Source organism: Rutidosis leptorrhynchoides, chromosome 5, assembly GCF_046630445.1.
Source record: "Rutidosis leptorrhynchoides isolate AG116_Rl617_1_P2 chromosome 5, CSIRO_AGI_Rlap_v1, whole genome shotgun sequence".
Classification (NCBI taxonomy): Eukaryota; Viridiplantae; Streptophyta; class Magnoliopsida; order Asterales; family Asteraceae; genus Rutidosis; species Rutidosis leptorrhynchoides.
Genome location: NC_092337.1, coordinates 93,064,263 through 93,085,370, shown reverse-complemented (window position 1 = coordinate 93,085,370; position 21,108 = coordinate 93,064,263).

The following is a 21,108-nucleotide window of genomic DNA, read 5'->3' as shown; positions in this document are numbered from 1 at the left end:
TAAAATATTTTTTCGTCGAAGTTTAAAGAAAATAAAGAAAATTCTATGTCCTAAAAACTAGAGGGTCGAGAAATAAGAAAGAAAAAGAGCGCGTCGAAAAACGTCGAAAAATAAAAGGTCAAAAAATAATAATAAGAAAGTAAAGCGTTGAAACTTAAAAGTCTAAAAACTAAAAATTAAAACTTACGTCTAAAGGTATTAAAGCTTAAAAGGAATTCTAAATCCAAAACGGCAATAACTTAAAAAGTACTAAAATCTTAAAACGGCGTCGCAAAATTCTAAAGCACCTAAATCTTAGTCTATAGAAAAAATATTTAAGGGATTTTACGGCAAAGCCTAAAAATCTAGAAATAAAAATAACTACGGCAAAAATTAGCTTATAACTAATTACGAACGATAAAATATACAATATACGAATAAACAATTAAAAACATACAAAATTTAAAAATAAAACTTAAAGTTTTAAAAATACAATTTTTATAAAAATATTATTTTTATATTATTATTTTATAAAAGTATTAATTTGTAATTTATTAAAACTAATTAAAACTTAAAAATACAAATTAATTTAAAACTAAACTAAATATTAAAAAACTAAACCCTAATTACTAATTAATTAATAATAATTATATTAAAACCTAACCCTAATTCGATTCAGTTTAAAGGTTTCAGGCCTGTCAAGTCACCTCATGCGATCGCATGAGGGTTCTTTGGTATTTCCATGTGATCGCATGGACTCTGGATCCAGGCCATTTCTTGGGCTGCTACAGTATTGTGGCCCGATTGCAATTATATTTTTTTTTGTTACTGATTTTTAATAAAATAAAAATAAAATAACTTAAATAAAACTTATAAATTAAAAATAATAATTTACTTATTAGTTTTTATAACTTTTAACAATAAAAATATAAAATTTTTAATTTAAATACTTAAAAATATAGAAATATATTTTTCTTTTTTTTATGTTTTTATATTTTTATGTTTAAAACTTATATAAATATATTTTTACAAAACTAACTTAAAAACTAAAAAAAATTTTATAGCGTTTCGCTTCGGCGTTTGTTGAAGTCCCCGGTAGCGGTGTCAAAAATACTTGATGTCATGCGAGGTGTATACGAAATAATTATATTTTTATTTCGAAATACTATTAAATACGATACAATTTTACACAAGTTATTTATTTATTTATAGAGTGGATATACCTAAACATTGCTACAACACTATATGCAGTGTACCTAATCGTAAAGTAGTGTAGTTTTTAGTAAGTCCGGTTTGTTCCGTAGGGAGCTAGCCAAGTTTAACGCTATATTTTTTATTTTAAACTATATTTGTATAAATATATATATATATACATATATATATATATGTAATATTATTATTATTATAAAAGGAGAGTTTTTACCGTTTAATAACCGGTTTGTCGATTTTATGTCTTAAGTCACAATTAAAACCTAATGTAAAATATTAAAAATAAATACAACTTAATTAAAAACGTAAAGTAAATGACGATAAATAAAAATGCGATAATTAAAAGTACGATAATTAAAAGTGCAATAAATAAAATGATAGTAAATAAAAGTGCGATGAGATATAAAATAAAGGAATTATGCTTATTTAAACTTCCGTAATCATGATGTTTGACGTGTTGAATTTAGTTTATTACCATGGGTTAATTGTCCTTTGTCCTGGATTATTCGATATGTCCATCTGGTTTTTGTCCATAACAGTCCATCAGTCATAAATATAAAGTGCGAGTGTCCTCGTCAAATTATCCTTATACCCGAAGTCAAATATTCCAACTAATTGGGGATTTGAACTGTAACAAGGTCTTAATACTTTGTTTAATGAATACACCAGGTTATCGACTGCGTGTAGTCCAAGGTTTTAATACTTTGTTAACAATTACACCAATTACCCTTGAATGTAATCCACCCCTGTTTCAACGAGTCCATTAACTATTAATCCATCCCCGTGTCAGGTTAAATGAACAATAATTTGTATTTATAAATATCCCACCCACCGTACCCGATTAAGCGTATGTGGTTATATATAGATACGTCAAATTGTAACCTTTATATTAAATTAACGAGGTATCGTTTAGTTAATATAAAGCTCATTAATAGCCCATAGTCTAATTTTCACAAGTGTCGTTCTTTTGTCCAAACCCCAATTATGGTACAAAGCCCAATTACCCAATCTTAATATTTAGCCCAACATCACGATTACTTCGACTTAAATAAGCATAATAATAACTTAGCTACGAGACATTAATTTAAAAAGGTTGGACATAACTTACAATGAGTATTAATCGCGTAGTGTTACACGGACAGAACTTCGACTTACAAACTTAAAACATTCGCTAACATAACCTTATTATTATTAAACTTTAATATTAAAATTATAATTAAAATATAAATATATATTTAAGAGAGTGAGAGATAGATAATAATATGTAAAAATTCGTCGACCAAACGTTGCAATTTATAGGACTTGGCCATGTACAGTGCACCATGTGATCGCATGGATTTAAGGCCTCCAGGCCATGAGATCGCATGGCCTCCTTTTCCTGGTCACATATGATTCCAAAACGTGGGCTGCTCGTATTTATTTAATATATAATATAATATATATAATTTTATAGGGGATGATTCTAACACACCCTTTTTTGATCCTCACACGCCTATTTTAACCTTTTACTCTTCTAATAATACTCTATTTTTTTAAATTGGTGTGTGAGGATAAAAAAAGTGTGTGTGAGAATCATCCCCCAATTTTATATAATTAATTATATATTATATTATATTCTTGTGCATTGTTGACTTGTAATTTTAGCTCTGTTGCGTCGCGCGTTGATAGTTGGTTCATGTCCCGGTTCCGGATTTTCGAATGTCCTTGCGTACTATTTAATATCTTGTACTTTGCGTTTTGCGGCTCGTACTCTTGTAATTTTTAGACGTTTCTCTTCAATAATTTGAACAACTTGGATTGTACTTTGTACTTTTTAGCGTTTTGGTCATTTGCGTCTTCAATTCGTCGAATCTGTCTTTTGTCTTCACCTTTTATTATTTAAACGAATATCACTTGTAAATAGAACAATTGCAACTAAAAGCTTGTCTTTCTTGAAGGATAATGCTATGAAATATATGTTCGTTTTTAGCATTATCAATCTTTTTACTTATTATAGTTTGAGTACAACTGAAACTCTTGTACCCCATATATGTATCCTATTGTTTATCGAAATAATACGATTAATGGGTTATGACCCATTTATGAACCCTAATTTAAGAGTTATGACCCATTTTTGGCATTGCCTTGACATATTCAATAACTTTGATCCACTATTGACTACGCAACAACAAATTAGTCTAGCGTAGATGTTCATATGTTATGGAAAGTACATTGATCTCTAAAGTATGTAATTAGTACATCCATTGTTTACCCAGTAGCTGATTTGTATGTAAATTATGGCTCGAAGGAGCTGATTTGTATGTAAATTATGGCTCGGAGATATTATGAAGTTAATCGCATATTTGTGAACTTTGAAGTACCAAAAACTTCAATGAGTTGTCATGGAGATTCAATATCAGTGTTGTCTGTAATGAAAATGATCAAGATAACGGTGTTCCGTGTATGAAAAAATCTGTCAAGCAATCAAGATCACATGCTCGGTGGCAAAAGCATAAACGCAGTCAGCCGTCATCGAGAGGTTCTTTACTTGAGGATAACATACTTAGTTTTCTCGTGTTGTGGGTTTTTCATCTTGTTCTAGTTTTATAACCCTTGAATATAAACCCTAGCTCCGCCTTTTTAGTGGAGAATTTTTTTCGGCCACCGTAGGTATCTTTTTCCGAGCATTTCTGTTCTCTAATCGTCCCTGTGGTTGTGTGATTGTGTCTTCTCCATCGCGGGTAAGAACTCTGGGAAAAAAAGAACAACAAACCTCCCTCTACGACAACGTTTTCTAGGATTTTGCATAAGGAGATGTATCCAACATGGTGCCTAACTAGAGTGTTCTTGACGAGTCTTTGTCAGAATCTGAGGAGGTTCAGGTGTCGAAACGTGATCATGCAATTGTGTTGAAGGATAATATGAAGGAGTGCGACGTTGACCCTTTGAATTATGGTAACATTAAGGAAAATCTAATGGGGATGAAGATAATGTGCAGCCAAATGATAAGATTGGTGGTGGTGATTAGAAGCCTAGTAACGATGATCTGTTGTCGTCGTCTCGTCGTCTGTAAGTTCTAAGAAGTTTCCGGATGGTGAGCATGGTGTAAACCCTAATGTGGTTGTTAAGCCTAAGCTGGTGGATTTGAATGATGATCATCATGAAAAGGTAAGTGTCCATTCGATGAACTCGTCTACTGAGAATGAAAAAAAGACGACTACCATCACGATCAGAAAGATTAGGAGAGTCAGTATTACGAGTTTCCGCCTTTGTGAGTAAACCCTAATCTAGGTGTGAATGCCAGTGGAGCCCGTGTGCATATTAGTTTGATCCCTGAAGCTGCAAGGATTGGTGGTGGCTCAATAGGCGTTGTTGTTTCATATCGTATTGTGCTACTAAAAAGTGATTCGTATAAGGTTAACTTCTAATATTATGATACTTGAAGTAATGTGGAGGATTGTATTGATTGTATTGATGTAGAGCTACCCTATGGAATGTGTTTGAAGCTACCGAAAGGGATATCAACACAATATACGGGTACTTAATGTGTTTGAAGCTACCGAAAGGGATATCAACACACTATAAGAGTACTTTATTGGTAATCGTATTACCTATGCAGTTGTTAATAACTATGTTATGAACGTGTAGGGTGGGGTAAGTATGGCATTGGAAAAACGATGATGAATGCAAAATGTTTCTTCTTTCTCAAATTTGCCACGACTCAAGAGATGCTAGATGTATTGAAAAATGGTTCATGGATAATTAAAACCGTACCAATAATATTGAGAAAGTGGTCGCCCAATGTATTGTTATCCAAAGAAGACTTTACAATTGTGTCAATATGGGTTAAACTCCATGATGTTCCGTCGATTGTTTATATTGAAGATGGTTTAAGTATCAACGAGGAATGCGTGCCCCCACTTCGCTGCGGGGTGGGTTCTTTAGTTGTTTCTTACGGTTTTATGACGTTGTGCGTACATGTATACATAAATGGTTTTATATGAAGCTATGTACATAGATCCTTAGTAATTACTTGTTAAAGTTCGGTTACATGAAGCTAGTTATGTAGAGTTTACGCTACATGCTAAATATTATCTAAAAAACATTTTTTATAAAAGGGTGTTGGCATGAGTATCTAGAAGTTGGGGGATGTTCATGCCCGTTGCGTTAGTCGCCTTTTTTCTTCACTTCGTTTCCTGCATATACACTTGTATATTAGTAGTTACTTGCAGCTACTTACATCTCTTAATAGTTAGACTAAGATGTTAGAATTTGGACATAGTTCACCAACTATAAGACATGTTGTTCTATTTCCTGACAATAGTGACTTCTATCTTTCCGTTCAACTTCAAAAATGTTATGACAACTTGCCCAACGCACCCACACCAGCGGAAGTGAAGATATAATTGTTTGAGACAAACTTGCGAGACATAATAATTAACAAAATAAAGTAACTGATAACACGACGATTTAACGTGGTTCGGCGAAACCCTGCCTACGTCCACCCCCAAGAGTTCTCTTTATTCTTATAATATAAAAGATCTCGGTACAAGAAAAACAAATACACTATAAGTTAACCCTAACCCAAGCCCCTTAGATTTTAGGATAAAATCTAAGTTTCCCGTACACTCTTTTACACTCCTTACAAGAATAAGTTCTCGACCTCACAAAAAACACACTCCGTTGATATTATGGCTCAACTATGTTTTTCCTTTTTGTGATGATTTCTCCTTTTTGCATGATCACCTATTTATAGATGAATACATACATGCATACACTTTACTTGGACAATTTCTAGTCACTTGTTGCATTCCTTCTTTGACTTGTAAGAAAACAAAATAAAACTTTGCTACATCAACAACCAACTTGACATATGAAAACAATAAACAAGTTGCTACCATGAAAAATCCTAATTTACTACCATCTTAGACTACATAACCATGCAAAAGGCAATTTGTATTTGTCTACTAAATGTTTGTCATAATTTGACCACTTTCCAACAATCTCCACCTTGACAAACATTTATCTTCTTCGTCACCGAAAATACTATCACCTAGTACTTTCACCATTGGCCTCTGTAATCACCGCTGCACATACCTTGAATCATCTCGGTCCTGAACCTGATTCAAATAAAACGGCCAATAAACATGTGCAGCTGACCCTGTCAACTTACATAGTTGACTCCGGAGAAGAGTCTCGAATCACCTCTCTCATAGTAGGATTTTCCTTCTCACCATCACCTAACTTGATCAAACATGTCATCACATGTCATCACATGTTCTCGATCAATTTCCCGTGTGCACACTTTCTAAACCTTCGAGATACGAGTACATCTTGTACTCCCCACCAGACGATACAAACCCTCATACTTCTCTCCAATCATCAGGACCTTCACGCCACGTGTGATTTTCATAACTCCACCTACGGCCGAATAGCTGTATCCTTGAGAATCTAACTGGCTTAAGGAAATTAGATTTTTGCACATCTTTGGTGCGTACGTCACGCCACCAAGTGTGTAAGCAGCTCCGTGAAACAATTTTATTTTCACCATGCCAACACCCTCAACATCACATGTTGAACCATCACCTAAAGTTAGCACCCCCGCCTTCTTTAATATTAGCTTATCAAAATAATCTTTCTTGGAACACACATGCATTGTACAACCCGAATCTAAAATCCATTCATCTTGAGCAGAAGTAGAACTTTTGGAGATTGTGAGAACATCTCCCAAATTAACCGATTCATTAACTGCAACTGCAACCGACGAACCCCCAGATTTATCTTCACTATTCTTCCCAAGTGGACAGTCCTTCTTGAAGTGACCCCACTCCTGACATTTGAATCACTGGATACCCTTCATTCCGTCTCTTGATCTGGACCTACTTTTATCACCAGATCTTTTTCTGGAAAACTTTCCCTTTCCATGACTAACCATAGCAAATTCATGCTCAAAACGGTCATCGGATCTTCGTGTCTTATCCTGAGATAATAGTGTCGGTACCACCTCCTCCATCTTTACAATAGCTTTTATGTAAAGAATAGTAGTAACTAATATATCATATGAACTAGGAAGAGAGGTAAGAAGAATAAGGGTCTTATCTTCTTCCTCAATAATAACATCAACTTTTGCAAGTTTATCAACCAGACCATTAAACACATTCATATGTTCAATGATATTCCCGCCTTCCTCCATCTTCAACTGATACAGATCACGCTTCAAGCTCAGCTTTGTAGTCATGTTCTTCCCGAGATATAACTCGAGGGCCACCCACAACCCCGTCGCAGTTGTTTCGCCACTGACATTATTAATGATCTTATCACTGATGGAAAGGCAAATGGTACTGACACATCTTTACTCGATGTCATTCCAATCGTCATCCGTCATCTTTTCTGGCTTTCCTTCCTTTTTACCCTTCAACGGCTTTGCCAAGCCCTGTTGAACCATGACATCCTTCACCCTTGCTTGCCACAAGGTGAAATTCCTGGTTCCATCAAATGGCTCCACCTTAAACTGCATACCGCTATTTCCCGTCATCTTAAACAAAAAATACCCGATAAACCTGGATACGCTCTTATACCACTTGTTATGACAACTTGCCCAACGCACCCACACCAGCGGAAGCGAGGATATAATTGCTTGAGACAAACTTGCGAGAAATAATAATTAGCAAAATAAAGTAACTGATAACACGACGATTTAACGTAGTTCTGCAAAACCCTGCCTACGTCCACCCCCAAGAGTTCCCTTTATTCTTATAATATAAAAGATCTCGGTACAAGAAAAAAGTACACTATAAGTTAACCCTAACCCAAGCCCCTTAGATTTTAGGATAAAATCTAAGTTTCCCGTACACTCTTTTACACTCCTTACAAGAATAAGCTCTCGACCTCACAAAAAACACACTCCGTTGATATTATCTCTCAACTATGTTTTTCCTTTTTGTGATGATTTCTCCTTTTTGCATGATCACCTATTTATAGATGAAGACATACATGCATACACTTTACTTGGACAATTTCTAGCCACTTGTTGCATTCCTTCTTTGACTTGTAAGAAAGCAAAATCAAACTTTGATACATCAACAACCAACTTGACATATGAAAACAATAAACAAGTTGCTACCATGCAAAATCTCAATTTACTACCATCTTTGACTACATAACCATGCAAAAGGCAATTTGTATTTATCTACTAAATATTTTAATTTGACCACTTTCCAACAAAAAATAATTCATTTACCTAAAACACTTTGTCAAATAAGATTTATTTATTGTATTATGAGTAATTGTCTTCACCTAAGGTCTTCACTACTACAAAAAAAAATGGGAATAGAAATCGGTTTTAAAGACTTTCGGAACCGGTTTTAAAACCGGTTTTTATGGGTAGGGGTTTCTAAAGTTGAAACCGGTTTTAAAACTGGTTTCGAAACTTGACTTTGGAAACCGATTTTTACAAAAAAAAAAAAAAAAAAAAAACAGGTTTCTATTCTTTTTTTTTTAAATGTAAATCTTCATCTTCATACTTTGCTGTCTTCATTTTCATACTTAGCTAATCTTCATCTTTCGCTAATCTTCATCTTCATACTTCGCCAAAAGTAACTTACTTAGATACTCATGGTTGAACTCAAAATCAAAAAATAACCCACCAATGCCAACTGAATCCTTGGAACTGCTTGTTGCTTGTTGCTAACTAAGATTAACCCCCAAAATATATTAGAAATAGCTAGAAACAACATATAATTTCAAACTGCTTGTTTCAATCTCCAATCCAAGTCGTCCTTTTAAACCTGTAATAATTATAAGCATAAATGAGTTAGGAAGCAAGATAGATAATAGAAATATTATTATAATAACCTTTGATAGTGCTAAGTCTTCAGAAGATTATGGCTAATAGTATCGACAAAATAAGTCATTATTGTTTCAGATATTTATATGTTGAAGAGGTTACCAGATTCTCTTTGCCTGGTTCAAACACCGCAGTTTCAACATCCATTTTAAGACTATTAACAGGGACATAACGAGGTTTCTTAAAATCTGTTAAAATATCATAATGTTTTTCTAGATTAGTCTAGAATTAGAAACTTGTCTTAGATATTTAGTACTAGATATATGAGTTATATTAACTAGAAGTTACTAGATGTGTAGCAAGAAAAAATATCATGGATTACTACAATCCTCTAACCTACATTTCAAGGTCTATAAATAGGCCATTTAGGTTGCAAATGTGAATGTACTCAAGACACAAGAATTCAATAAAATCATTTCTTTCTAAAACAAGAAATCTTCCTTATATTCACCATCATTCACAAATAATAAGTATCTATAAAATATCCCCTCATAATTACTACTCATCACTAATTTACTACATCTAAACATCAACTAATCAACACTACTAATTAATCTAAAAACATAACAATTCTAACAAGTGGTATCAAGAGCCGTTTGAGCGTTCGTTCGAATACACCATGACTACCGTCGGTGCATACAATATTCCCGTCCCCATCTTTGATGGTGATAACTATGATTTTTGAAGTATTCGAATGAAGACATATTTCCAAGCTCAAAGCTTATGGGATATTGTCGAAGTCGGTTTTACAACTCCAAAAGATGTCAAAACTCTGTCCGCAGAAGAACAAGAAAAATACAACAAAAATGTAGTCAGAAATGCTGCAGCTCTAGGCTATATTCAACAAGCCTTGACACCGTCTATCTTTCCACGAATCATGAGAGCTACGACAGCCAAAGCGGCGTGGAAAATCCTTCAAGAAGAATTTCAAGGAAATGCCAAGGTGAGATCAGTCAAATTACTAACTCTACGACGAGATTTTGAAAATTTAAATATGAAAGAGACTGAGACCGTAAAAGATTACTATTCTAGAATCAAAGAAATAGTAAATCAAATGAGAGCCTATGGAGATAATATAACTGACAAAAGGATCGTAGAAAAGATACTTATCAGTATGACCGAAAAATACGATCATGTCATTACTGCTATCGAATAGTCGAAAGACATCGAGACTCTATCGGTACCAGAATTAATTGGCTCTCTTGAAGCATATGAGGCTAGACTGAGTCGGCGTAGTGAAAACTCACTCGAAAGTGCCTTTCAGTCTAAACTCAAATTAAGGTCTCAAAAATCTAAAAATGAGGGGAAAAGAATTTATGAAGAAAATTCGAGAGGAGGAGAAAAACCCAGAACCGGGTTCGATCAGGGAAGAAAAAACTATCCTGCATGTGGTATCTGCAAAAAGACAAACCACTTGGAGAAAGATTGTTTCCACAAAGGGAAGCCACAATGCAATAACTGCAGAAGATTTGGGCATCTAGAAAAGGATTGCCGTTTAAAACAAAATCATCAAGCTAACTTCACGGAAGAAAGTGAAGATATACCGGAGAACAAAAATCAGCTATTATATGCCTGTCATGTCGCAAATAAACAGAGGGACGATACTTGGTTGATCGACAGTGGGTGCAGCAACCACATGACATGAGATGAAAAGTTATTTGATAGTATCAACACGTCCGTAAAGTCCCGCATCAAACTAGGGAATGGAGCGCTTGTTGACACTAAAGGCAAAGGTACGATAACTGTTCAAACTAATAACGTCACTCGATCTGTTACTGACGTTCTTTTAGTACCAAGCTTAGCGAGTAACTTGCTAAGTGTTAGACAAATGATGGAGCATGGCTACTCTTTACTCTTCGAAGATAAATCATGTGTTATTCGTGACAAGAAAAACAACTATAAATTAATAGCCGAAGTGCCAATGGAGAACCGCAACTTTCCGCTTCGTTGCCAGTATATCAGAGACATGGCCATGAAAGTTCAAGTTGAAGAATCATGGCTATGTCATCGATGATTTGACCACTCTAACTTTCACGCACTAAAAATCCTCCAACAGAAGAATATGATGAAAGACTTGTCTAACATAGAAGAGATCACCGACACGTGTGAAAGCTGTGTGATGGGCAAGCAACATCGAAAACCTTTCCCTCGTAACAAAGCTTGGAGAGCGAAAGGTATACTTGAGCTGGTGCACACCGACGTTTGTGGACCAATGAGGACCCCGTCACTTAACCAAAACAGGTACTTTATTCTCTTTATCGATGACTATTCTAGAATGACGTGGGTGTACTTCATGCGTGAAAAATCTGAAGTATTTACTATATTCAAGAAGTTCAAGAATTTCGTAGAAAAGAGTAGTGGCCATCATATAAAAACACTAAGGAGTGATAGAGGAAAGGAATATACCTCTACACAATTCAATAAATTTTGCGAAGATGAAGGAGTTAAACGCCAACTCACTGTTAGTTATGCCCCTGAGCAAAATGGTGTCTCTGAACACAAAAATAGAACTGTAATGGAACTGGCCAAAACAATGATACATGAAAAAGGCCTTCCAAACAGTTTCTGGGCTGAAGCTGTATACACAGCTGTATATATACTAAATCGATGCCCCACGAAAGCCGTCAAAAACAAGACTCCGATAGAGGCATGGAGTGGAAGGAAACCGTCGGCGAAACATCTGCGAGTATTTGGATCTATCTGCTACATCCATATTCCAAAGGAGAAACGTCACAAGCTCCAAGAAAAATCAGAGAAGGGAATATTCTTGGGCTATAGCACACAATCAAAAGGTTACCGAGTCTACAACTTGAAGACCAATAACATTGTAATCAGCCGAGACGTGGAGTTTGACGAAGACGCTTCTTGGAATTGGGAGAAAGATAAAGTCGAAAAACAAACATATTTGCCGAGGATATCTATAGAAACTCCAGCTCAACAACCACTACAAACGGAGCATCCTAGTCATGAAAGTACTGGAGAAACGAGCCCTACTACGCCAACTTCTCCATCAGCAACAATACCTATGGCATAAGACGAGTCAAGTCCAGAGTCAACACCTGGAAGAGTCAAAAAGTTAACAGAGGTATACGAGACTTGCAACTTCACAACTATAGAACCTGAAGACTATGAAGTTGCATCCAAAGATGAAAAGTGGGTGGCTGCTATGAACGAAGAAATCAAAATGATCGAGAAAAACAACACATGGGAGTTAGTTGAGCATCCCAAAGACAAAGAAATCATCGGAGTTAAGTGGGTTTACAAAACAAAACTCAACCCTGATGGTTCTATACAAAAACACAAAGCAAGGCTAGTAGCTAAAGGCTATTCGCAACAACCAGGAGTCGACTACACTGAAACCTACGCACCTGTCGCACGACTGGATATTATACGAGCACTTGTGGCGCTAGCAGCTCAACGAACATGGAAGATTCACCAACTAGATGTGAAATCTGCCTTTCTAAATGGATTTCTCGAAGAAGAAATATACGTAGAGCATCCACAAGGGTTCATCCAGAAAGGAAAGGAAGATCAAGTTCTAAAGTTGAAGAAAGCCTTATATGGACTTAAACAAGCACCACGTGCTTGGTACAGTCGCATTGATAGCTACTTCACAAGTTCAGGGTTCAGGAGGAGTCAAAGTGAGCCCACACTCTACATTAAAACCCAAGGTAACTCTGACACTCTCATTATTTCCTTGTATGTAGATGATCTTATATATACGGGAAACAATGAGAGAATGATACAAGAGTTTAAAGAAGACATGATGAAAACGTTCGAGATGAGCGACCTTGGATTGATGCGTTATTTTCTTGGCATCGAAATCAGTCAAGAAAAGGAAGACATCTTCATATGCCAAAAGAAATATACAGAAAACCTTCTAAAAAAGTTTAAACTATACGGTTGTAAAACCGTAGCCACACCACTAGTTGCCAATGAGAAGATGAGACAAGAAGATGGATCGGAGAAAGCGGATGCTTCAAGATTCAGAAGTCTCATTGGAAGTCTACTATATCTAACAGCAACAAGACCAGACATCATGTACGCAACCAGTCTACTATCCAGGTACATGCAAAACCCTACTCAAATACATTATGGGGCTTCTAAAAGAATTTTAAGATACTTGCAAGGTACCATGGACTATGGTATATGGTACAAGCCCACAATAGACTCGAAGCTTCATGGATACACTGATAGTGATTGGGCCGGATCAGTGGATGACATGAGAAGTACTTCCTGATACGCATTCACACTTGTATCTGGTGTATTCTCATTGACATCAAAGAAACAAGAAATGGTGGCACAATCGCCAGCCGAAGCCGAGTACGTCGCAGCCGCTAACTCAGCTAATCAAGCTAAATGGCTAAGAAGAATACTTGAAGACATGGGCAAAAAACAAGATGAAGCTACTCAAATATTATGCGACAACAAGTCTGCAATTGCAATGGCAAAGAATCCTGTGTTTCATGGTAGAACAAAACACATTGATATCAAATATCACTTCTTACAAGAAGTCACCGCTAAGAAAGAGATTGAATTAAAATACTGCAAGACCGAAGAGCAGATTGCAGATATTTTCACTAAAGCACTACCAAGACCAAAGTTCGAGTTCTTACGCAAGATGCTCGGAGTAACCTCGAAAAACATTAAGGAGGAGTGTTAAAATATCATAATGTTTTTCTAGATTAGTCTAGAATTAGAAACTTGTCTTAGATATTTAGTACTAGATATCTGAGTTATATTAACTAGAAGTTACTAGATGTGTAGCAAGAAAAAATATCAAGGATTACTAGAATCCTCTAACCCACATTTCAAGGCCTATAAATAGGCCATTTAGGTTGCAAATGTGAATGTACTCAAGACACAAGAATTCAATAAAATCATTTCTTTCTAAAACAAGAAATCTTCCTTATATTCACCATCATTCACAAATAATAAGTATCTATAAAATATCCCCTCATAATTACTACTCATCACTAATTTACTACATCTAAACATCAACTAATCAACACTACTAATTAATCTAAAAACATAACAATTCTAACAAGTGGTATCAAGAGCCGTTTGGGCGTTCGTTCGAATACACCATGACTACCGTCGGTGCATACAATATTCCCGTCCCCATCTTTGATGGTGATAACTATGATTTTTGGAGTATCCGAATGAAGACATATTTCCAAGCTCAAAGCTTATGGGATATTGTCGAAGTCGGTTTTACAACTCCAAAAGACGTCGAAACTCTGTCCGCAGAAGAACAAGAAAAATACAACAAAAATGTAGTCATAAATGCTGCAGCTCTAGGCTATATTCAACAAGCCTTGACACCGTCTATCTTTCCACGAATAATGGGAGCTACGACAGCCAAAGCGGCGTGGAAAATCCTTCAAGAAGAATTTCAAGGAAATGCCAAGGTGAGATCAGTCAAATTACTAACTCTACGATGAGATTTTGAAAATTTAAATATGAAAGAGACTGAGACCATAAAAGATTACTATTCTAGAATCAAAGAAATAGTAAATCAAATGAGAGGCTATGGAGATAATATAACTGACAAAAGGATCGTAGAAAAGATACTTATCAGTATGACCGAAAAATACGTTCATGTCATTACTGCTATCGAAGAGTCGAAAGACATCGAGACTCTATCGGTACCAGAATTAATTGGCTCTCTTGAAGCATATGAGGCTAGACTGAGTCGGCGTAGTGAAAACTCACTCGAAAGTGCCTTTCAGTCTAAACTCAAATTAAGGTCTCAAAAATCTAAAAATGAGGGGAAAAGAATTTATGAAGAAAATTCGAGAGGAGGAGAAAAACCCAGAACCGGGTTCGATCAGGGAAGAAAAAGTATCCTCCATGTGGAAGCATGTCCGAACTTCCTACAAAAAATAAAACTTACATGAAGAACAAATCAAAACAATAAAGAAAAAGCATCTAGGAAGGTTTTGAAAGTAAATAGAAGATGGAAGTGATGGTGGAGGGTAAAATGAGGTTTTGGTTGATGGGTTTGAATTTTCATCACCCGCTCAAAAAAACATTCAAGTGATGGTGGAGGGTAAAATGAGGTTTTGGTTGATGGGTTTGAATTTTCATCACATACTCAAAAAAACATTCACGTACTTTTTCGCATAGAGACCTGTTTTAACTAGAAAAGGGTTTCTAAAGTGAAACAATAGAAACCAGTTTTACGTAAAAATGGGTTTCTAAAGTGGAAACCGTTTTTAATGAGGAACCTGTTTCTAAATTAGACTTTAGGAACCGGTTTAAAAAAACGGTTTTCCATTTCCGCCTAAAAAACCCGGTTCTTTTTACCTTTAGAAACCTGTTTTTAGTTGTTACCCATAAAACCGATGTAATGACCCGGAATTTTCTGACCAAATTATACTTATGAGATTAATATTTACATAAATTAAACCATACCAACATGATAAGCAATCTAAATTGTTGAGACTTGTGTTTTTGAAAAGAGTTTTACACAACGTTTGACCGTCCAATATGACCGATGATATCACGAACTATATAACATACGATAATTATACGTTTGTGTATATATATGTATTTATATATATTTAACATGATCTAAGGATGGTTTAACATCTCATTGTGTACTAATGACAATGAGTTATAAGTATATTTTGAAACTACTAACTTAAGTTTTCAAAACGATAACTATACGTAACATTCTTTGATATATATACTTATAATCTATAATGCTTATACATGTATCGTATATATAATGTATTTAATCACTTTTTAAGAACTTAAATACATAAAACAATATAAGTATATTCACAAAAGATAGCTATATTTTAATTCTCGTTCCGTTTCCTCAAGATTTCTATACGTATATCTAGGGTATATGTACCTGTATCATACCCAGCTTCTATACGTATTTACTATTGGTATATACACATAAAATCAACATCCTAATCAACATTATTACTGCCCTAGATATGAGGTAACTAGGATTTTTCAAGTAGTATGAATTATTAGTAAGAAAACAAAATTAGGAATCCTTTTCTTTCTTTATAAACTAAAAACGTTTTTATAAATGAACACCATTTCTTCACTCCATTTTCTCATACCTACACCCTCATTTCTCTCTCAAAATACTCCTAACTTCATACTTGATCATATCCAAGCATTTTCCCCATCATTTAGCTTCAATTACAAGCCTTAAACACCATAAGAAAACTCTTTCAAGAACATATCAAAATAACCACCCATTTGAAGAAGTTTACTTCCAACCTTTTGATCTAACTCCACCACTCTTTGATTCCAAGATTATTTCTTATCTTTTAGAGTAACTTTATCCAAGTAACTTGAGGTAGTAACCTTGTTCATAATCTTATTCAATTCATATTCATATAGCTATCTTATTTTGTGGTATAAAATTTTAACAACAACAACATAGTTTGAATGATTTCAAACTTGTTCGCAAACTAAATAGATCCTTCTAAATTGACTTCTAAAACACCTCAAGACCTGTAATATATCATAATGATATGCTAACCTAACAAGATATAACTTGGTTTTACATAGAACATCTTAAAAACTGAATCTACGTCGTCGGAGTGCAACCGGGGGCTGTTTTGGGTTGGATAATTAAAAACCATCTTGAACTTTGAATTGGAAGTTCATGTTCTGGAAAAATAATATTTATTATGAATATGTTAACACATAAAAATTTCATGGTTTAACTCAAAGTGTAAGTATTTTTAGAAAAATGATCATTAAATGTTGTTTTTATGATGGAAAATGATCACTTTCATAAGTTTCACCAAAGTTTGACCTATAACCTATGATTTCAAATACAAACTAAGGTATTTTCAGTTCATATTCTTAAAATTTGACTCGATCCAAGGAAGTGGCAAGTTGAACCAACAAAAACGGAGTTGTAATGAAGAAACTACGACTAAAACAAGATTGGGTATCCGAACCTAGTTTAGCTACGAAAATATTTGGAGAAAAAGTAAACTAATCATATCTTTTCTAATTAATATAATATGTTATATATAATTACTTATGATTTGATTTTATATATTTCAGGACCACCCGTAAACAACACGAGAAGATTAATCATAAGACCTCATGATTGTACGCAACACGTCATTTGAAAACACGGTACTTTATGTACGCAACACGTCATTTGACAACATGGTACCATGGGTCGAGATTAATTCTAATCAATACAAATACGATGGGGTCTTTATTTATTTTGTTTAAGCAACTAATTGTGGACCACTAACATCAGACTGCTAACTACGGACTAAGAAAATATTAAAAGTATTAAAAGTATATATATATATATATATATATATATATATATATATATATATATATATATATATGTAACAATTACTTAAAAAGAAAATATGTTGATATATTATATATATGGTTAGGTTCGTGATATCTATCGGAGACCAAGTCGAATTAAATACCTTCAAGGTAAAAGTGAGTTTCATTTGCTCCCTTTTTAATTGCTTTTGCAATATATATTTTTGGGCTGAGAATACATGCGCTGCTTTTATAAATGTTTACAAAATAGACACAAGTACTTAAAAATAAATTCTACGTTGAGTTGTACCACTGGCATATTTCCCTGTAGCTTGGTAACTACTATTTACATGGGTATTGTAAACGCGAATCCTGTTGATAGATCTATCGGGCCTGACAACCCCAACCGGACTGGACGACCAGTATTCAACGGTTGCACAGTACTTACTACACTTGGTACGGTGTAGTGAGATTTCATAATAAAGGGAATATGCGACGTTGATTAAATGTTAAGTATGGTTACCAAGTGCTCAACCACTTAGAATGCTTTACATACACTTGCGAGTGTATTATGTTTATGATTATGAAATCTTGTGGTCTATTAACATATTGAAATGATTGTTATGATAAACCTATGAACTCACCAACCTTTTGGTTGACACTTTAAAGCATGTTTATTCTCAGGTACGAATTAAGTCTTCCGCTGTGCATTTGCTCAATATAAGGACATTACTTGGAGCCGATCATCGCAATGGGACCAAATGTTGATGACTTCGTCCAGGTAGATTAGGACGGGTCCTTTCAGTTGGTATTAGAGCGGTGGTCGTAGCGAACTAGGTCTTGCATTAGTGTGTCTAACTAGTAGTTGTTAGGATGCATTAATGAGTCTGGACTTCGACCGTGTCTACATGTCAAAATTTTTTCTTATCATTTCTAGTCAGAAATCATCTGCTTATCATCCTTAGGAAATTACCTGCTTATCATTCATAAGTCTAGACACGTTTTACTGCATTTACTGCATTGATAGTGTATAGACGAATTCTTATCTTAGCATATCTGTTATTGCGAACTTTGACTGATATCTTTTCAAAGATTCTCCGTAATTTACGAGATTTTGGTATTATATATACATATGTAAATTATGTATTGAAGAGTACCAAATCTAACTTCTATAATCTATTCCATACCAAAAATTCATTTTCCCCATTATACAAGATGGATTCCGTATCTAGTTCGAATTCTTCAGATTCCGATAGTTATGCCGATATGGATTTCCATTCGGGCTCTGAAACCAGCATCACCAGAATGGATCAACCAATTTCCCATCATCTATTCTGGATGAATTGGGGATGGGTTCGTAATATACTAAATCACTGGAGACAAGAAGAAGGTGATCCATTCCATCCACCAAATTGCCCTCTTGGCGATGAACCTGAAGCACTTACCGGCGAACCTATTCGAAACACCATTTTCTCTCTCATTTCTAGAGTATCTCGTCACGATTATATACTATCCCATATTACAAATCTTGTTCATTCGCTCGCTCCAACCGCCAATCATCCCGGTGTACTAGCAGAAGTTAACGAACTTCGCGCTCGCGTGACGGCTTTGGAGAACATGGAGCGAAGGTTGCAAACACCAGCAGCAGCACCAGCAGCATAATCAGCACCACCATCAATAACATCAACAATACCATCATCAACACTAACAAACAACATCCGCATCACACGTCTCGACATCATAATCTGTCCCACAAACATCAACATCATACGCACCATAGATACCAAGGAGTACCAACAATAATGAAAGATGAAGTATTGATCCATAACTTCATTGATATTCTGCGAAGAATATGTGGTTTCAAAAAGTTTTAGAGATTTCTTATTCTAGCTCAAACCGAAAAGCAAATGAGATTAATATCATATTAACTCATTAAATTCATGATTTCATCTGAAGAAAATATATATGTATATATGTTTTCATAAAGATTGTAATTAAAAGTTCTTTTGTACAAAATATTAATGGTGAATTTTTTTTTTTAACGGGTAGGTAATACCCGAGGAATAATTAGATTTCATCTTAATAAGTTACATTGTACATTCGTCAAAGTTGATTCAATAGTCATTTACTATCCTACTTACAACCACCGATATACGTATCCGTTCACCGCAGAATAACCATTTTCATTCAATTTCATATTTGGATTTTGACTTCCCAGAATCCAACAAGTGGCATATGAAGAAAACATATGACAAAATAAAATCGGTTAGAAACAAACAAATTAACTATGAAAAATTTTGTTAAGAATCCACGCTAACTGTTCCAGCTAACTGTTCCTAGCTAACTGATTACATTTTATTTATCGCAGTTTATTTATCGCAATTTAATTATCGCACTTTTATTTATCGTCATTTAATTTCTGTAATTATTTTACGCACTTTAAATATCGGGACACGTATACAATGTTTTGACATATCATATCGACGCATCTATATATATTATTTGGAATCACCATAGACACTCTATATGCAGTAATGATCGAGTTCTCTATACATGGTTGAGGTTGATTTTACAATAATATATATAGTTTGAGTTGTGATCGAGTCTGAGACGTATACGGGTCACGACACGTATTAATTAATTCGTATATTATATATTAAACTATATATGAATTATTGGACTGTTACTGTGGACTATCGACTGTGGACTAATGACATTGGACAATTAAAATAAATTAAAATATTGATTATAACATATGAAACTAAACATTTCTTCAAGATTGCCACTTGATTTCATCTTAAACCTCATTGTATCTCGACGATTACAATCAGCGTTCAAATCTATCATGATTGTTAAAAACACCTCAATCGAAAGGATAAACCAACCACACTTCATCTACGGAAGAAAAGATTGATGCATATAGTTATGCACCTGAAAAACCCTCGAAAACTGAGTAAACGTTTGACACGTATATGTTCTAGTTCCTTTGACATTGTTATTACCGAAGATCGTTTTGCAATCCCTTTCCAAAGTAGCTAGTTTTGTCACAGCTCCAGCAAGTCAACTCCGACTTTTCATCCGAAACAACTTTATTATAACCGCGATATATATGCGTACTCTTTATTGTTACTGGGGAACCTTTTATATTCCACAATATTACCATCAGCGATTAATCATTCTAAAAACACAATTTTCCTGAAACTACCTCGGTTTGATAACCGATGACCCAGATCAGTTAACTTTGAAAATGCTGACGAAGCAGCATGTTGTAGATGATCTTAATGGCCAAAAGTTTGATGATAAAGAAAGGAGTGTTAGGAACGCTCGATAGAAAATTTAGTACCGAAAAGCGGATTATGCCAAACTATGAAGAAAGCCGTGGACAAATCACAAAGAATAAGTTTGCCTTCAAAGAATCCAAATGATTCTGTGCCTGCTGAAATCGTTAGCAAACATCTTATTTCTCATTCTAAACCTTCACAGAGAAATCTTCTTCATCATCCATTGATATTAGAAATTCTAAGATATCCTCGTATGTTCTATTATAAATATCCTCCATATTTCTGGCGATATTTTCACAACTATTCTTATCTGAGATCATTTATCTCTCCGTAATATCTGCAACATAAAAGAAACTGTGTTAGTTTCTAAATTCTGAAACCTTCGAGTTTAAAATATGAATGTTTTGAAGTAGTGTTGGGAACTGAAGCATGGATTAGTATAATATAATGATACTTGATCAACGTCATTATATTACAGTAAGTCATGCTGAGTTTCTAATGAAGCATGATGATTCACAGTACCATCATCATGTGCCATTT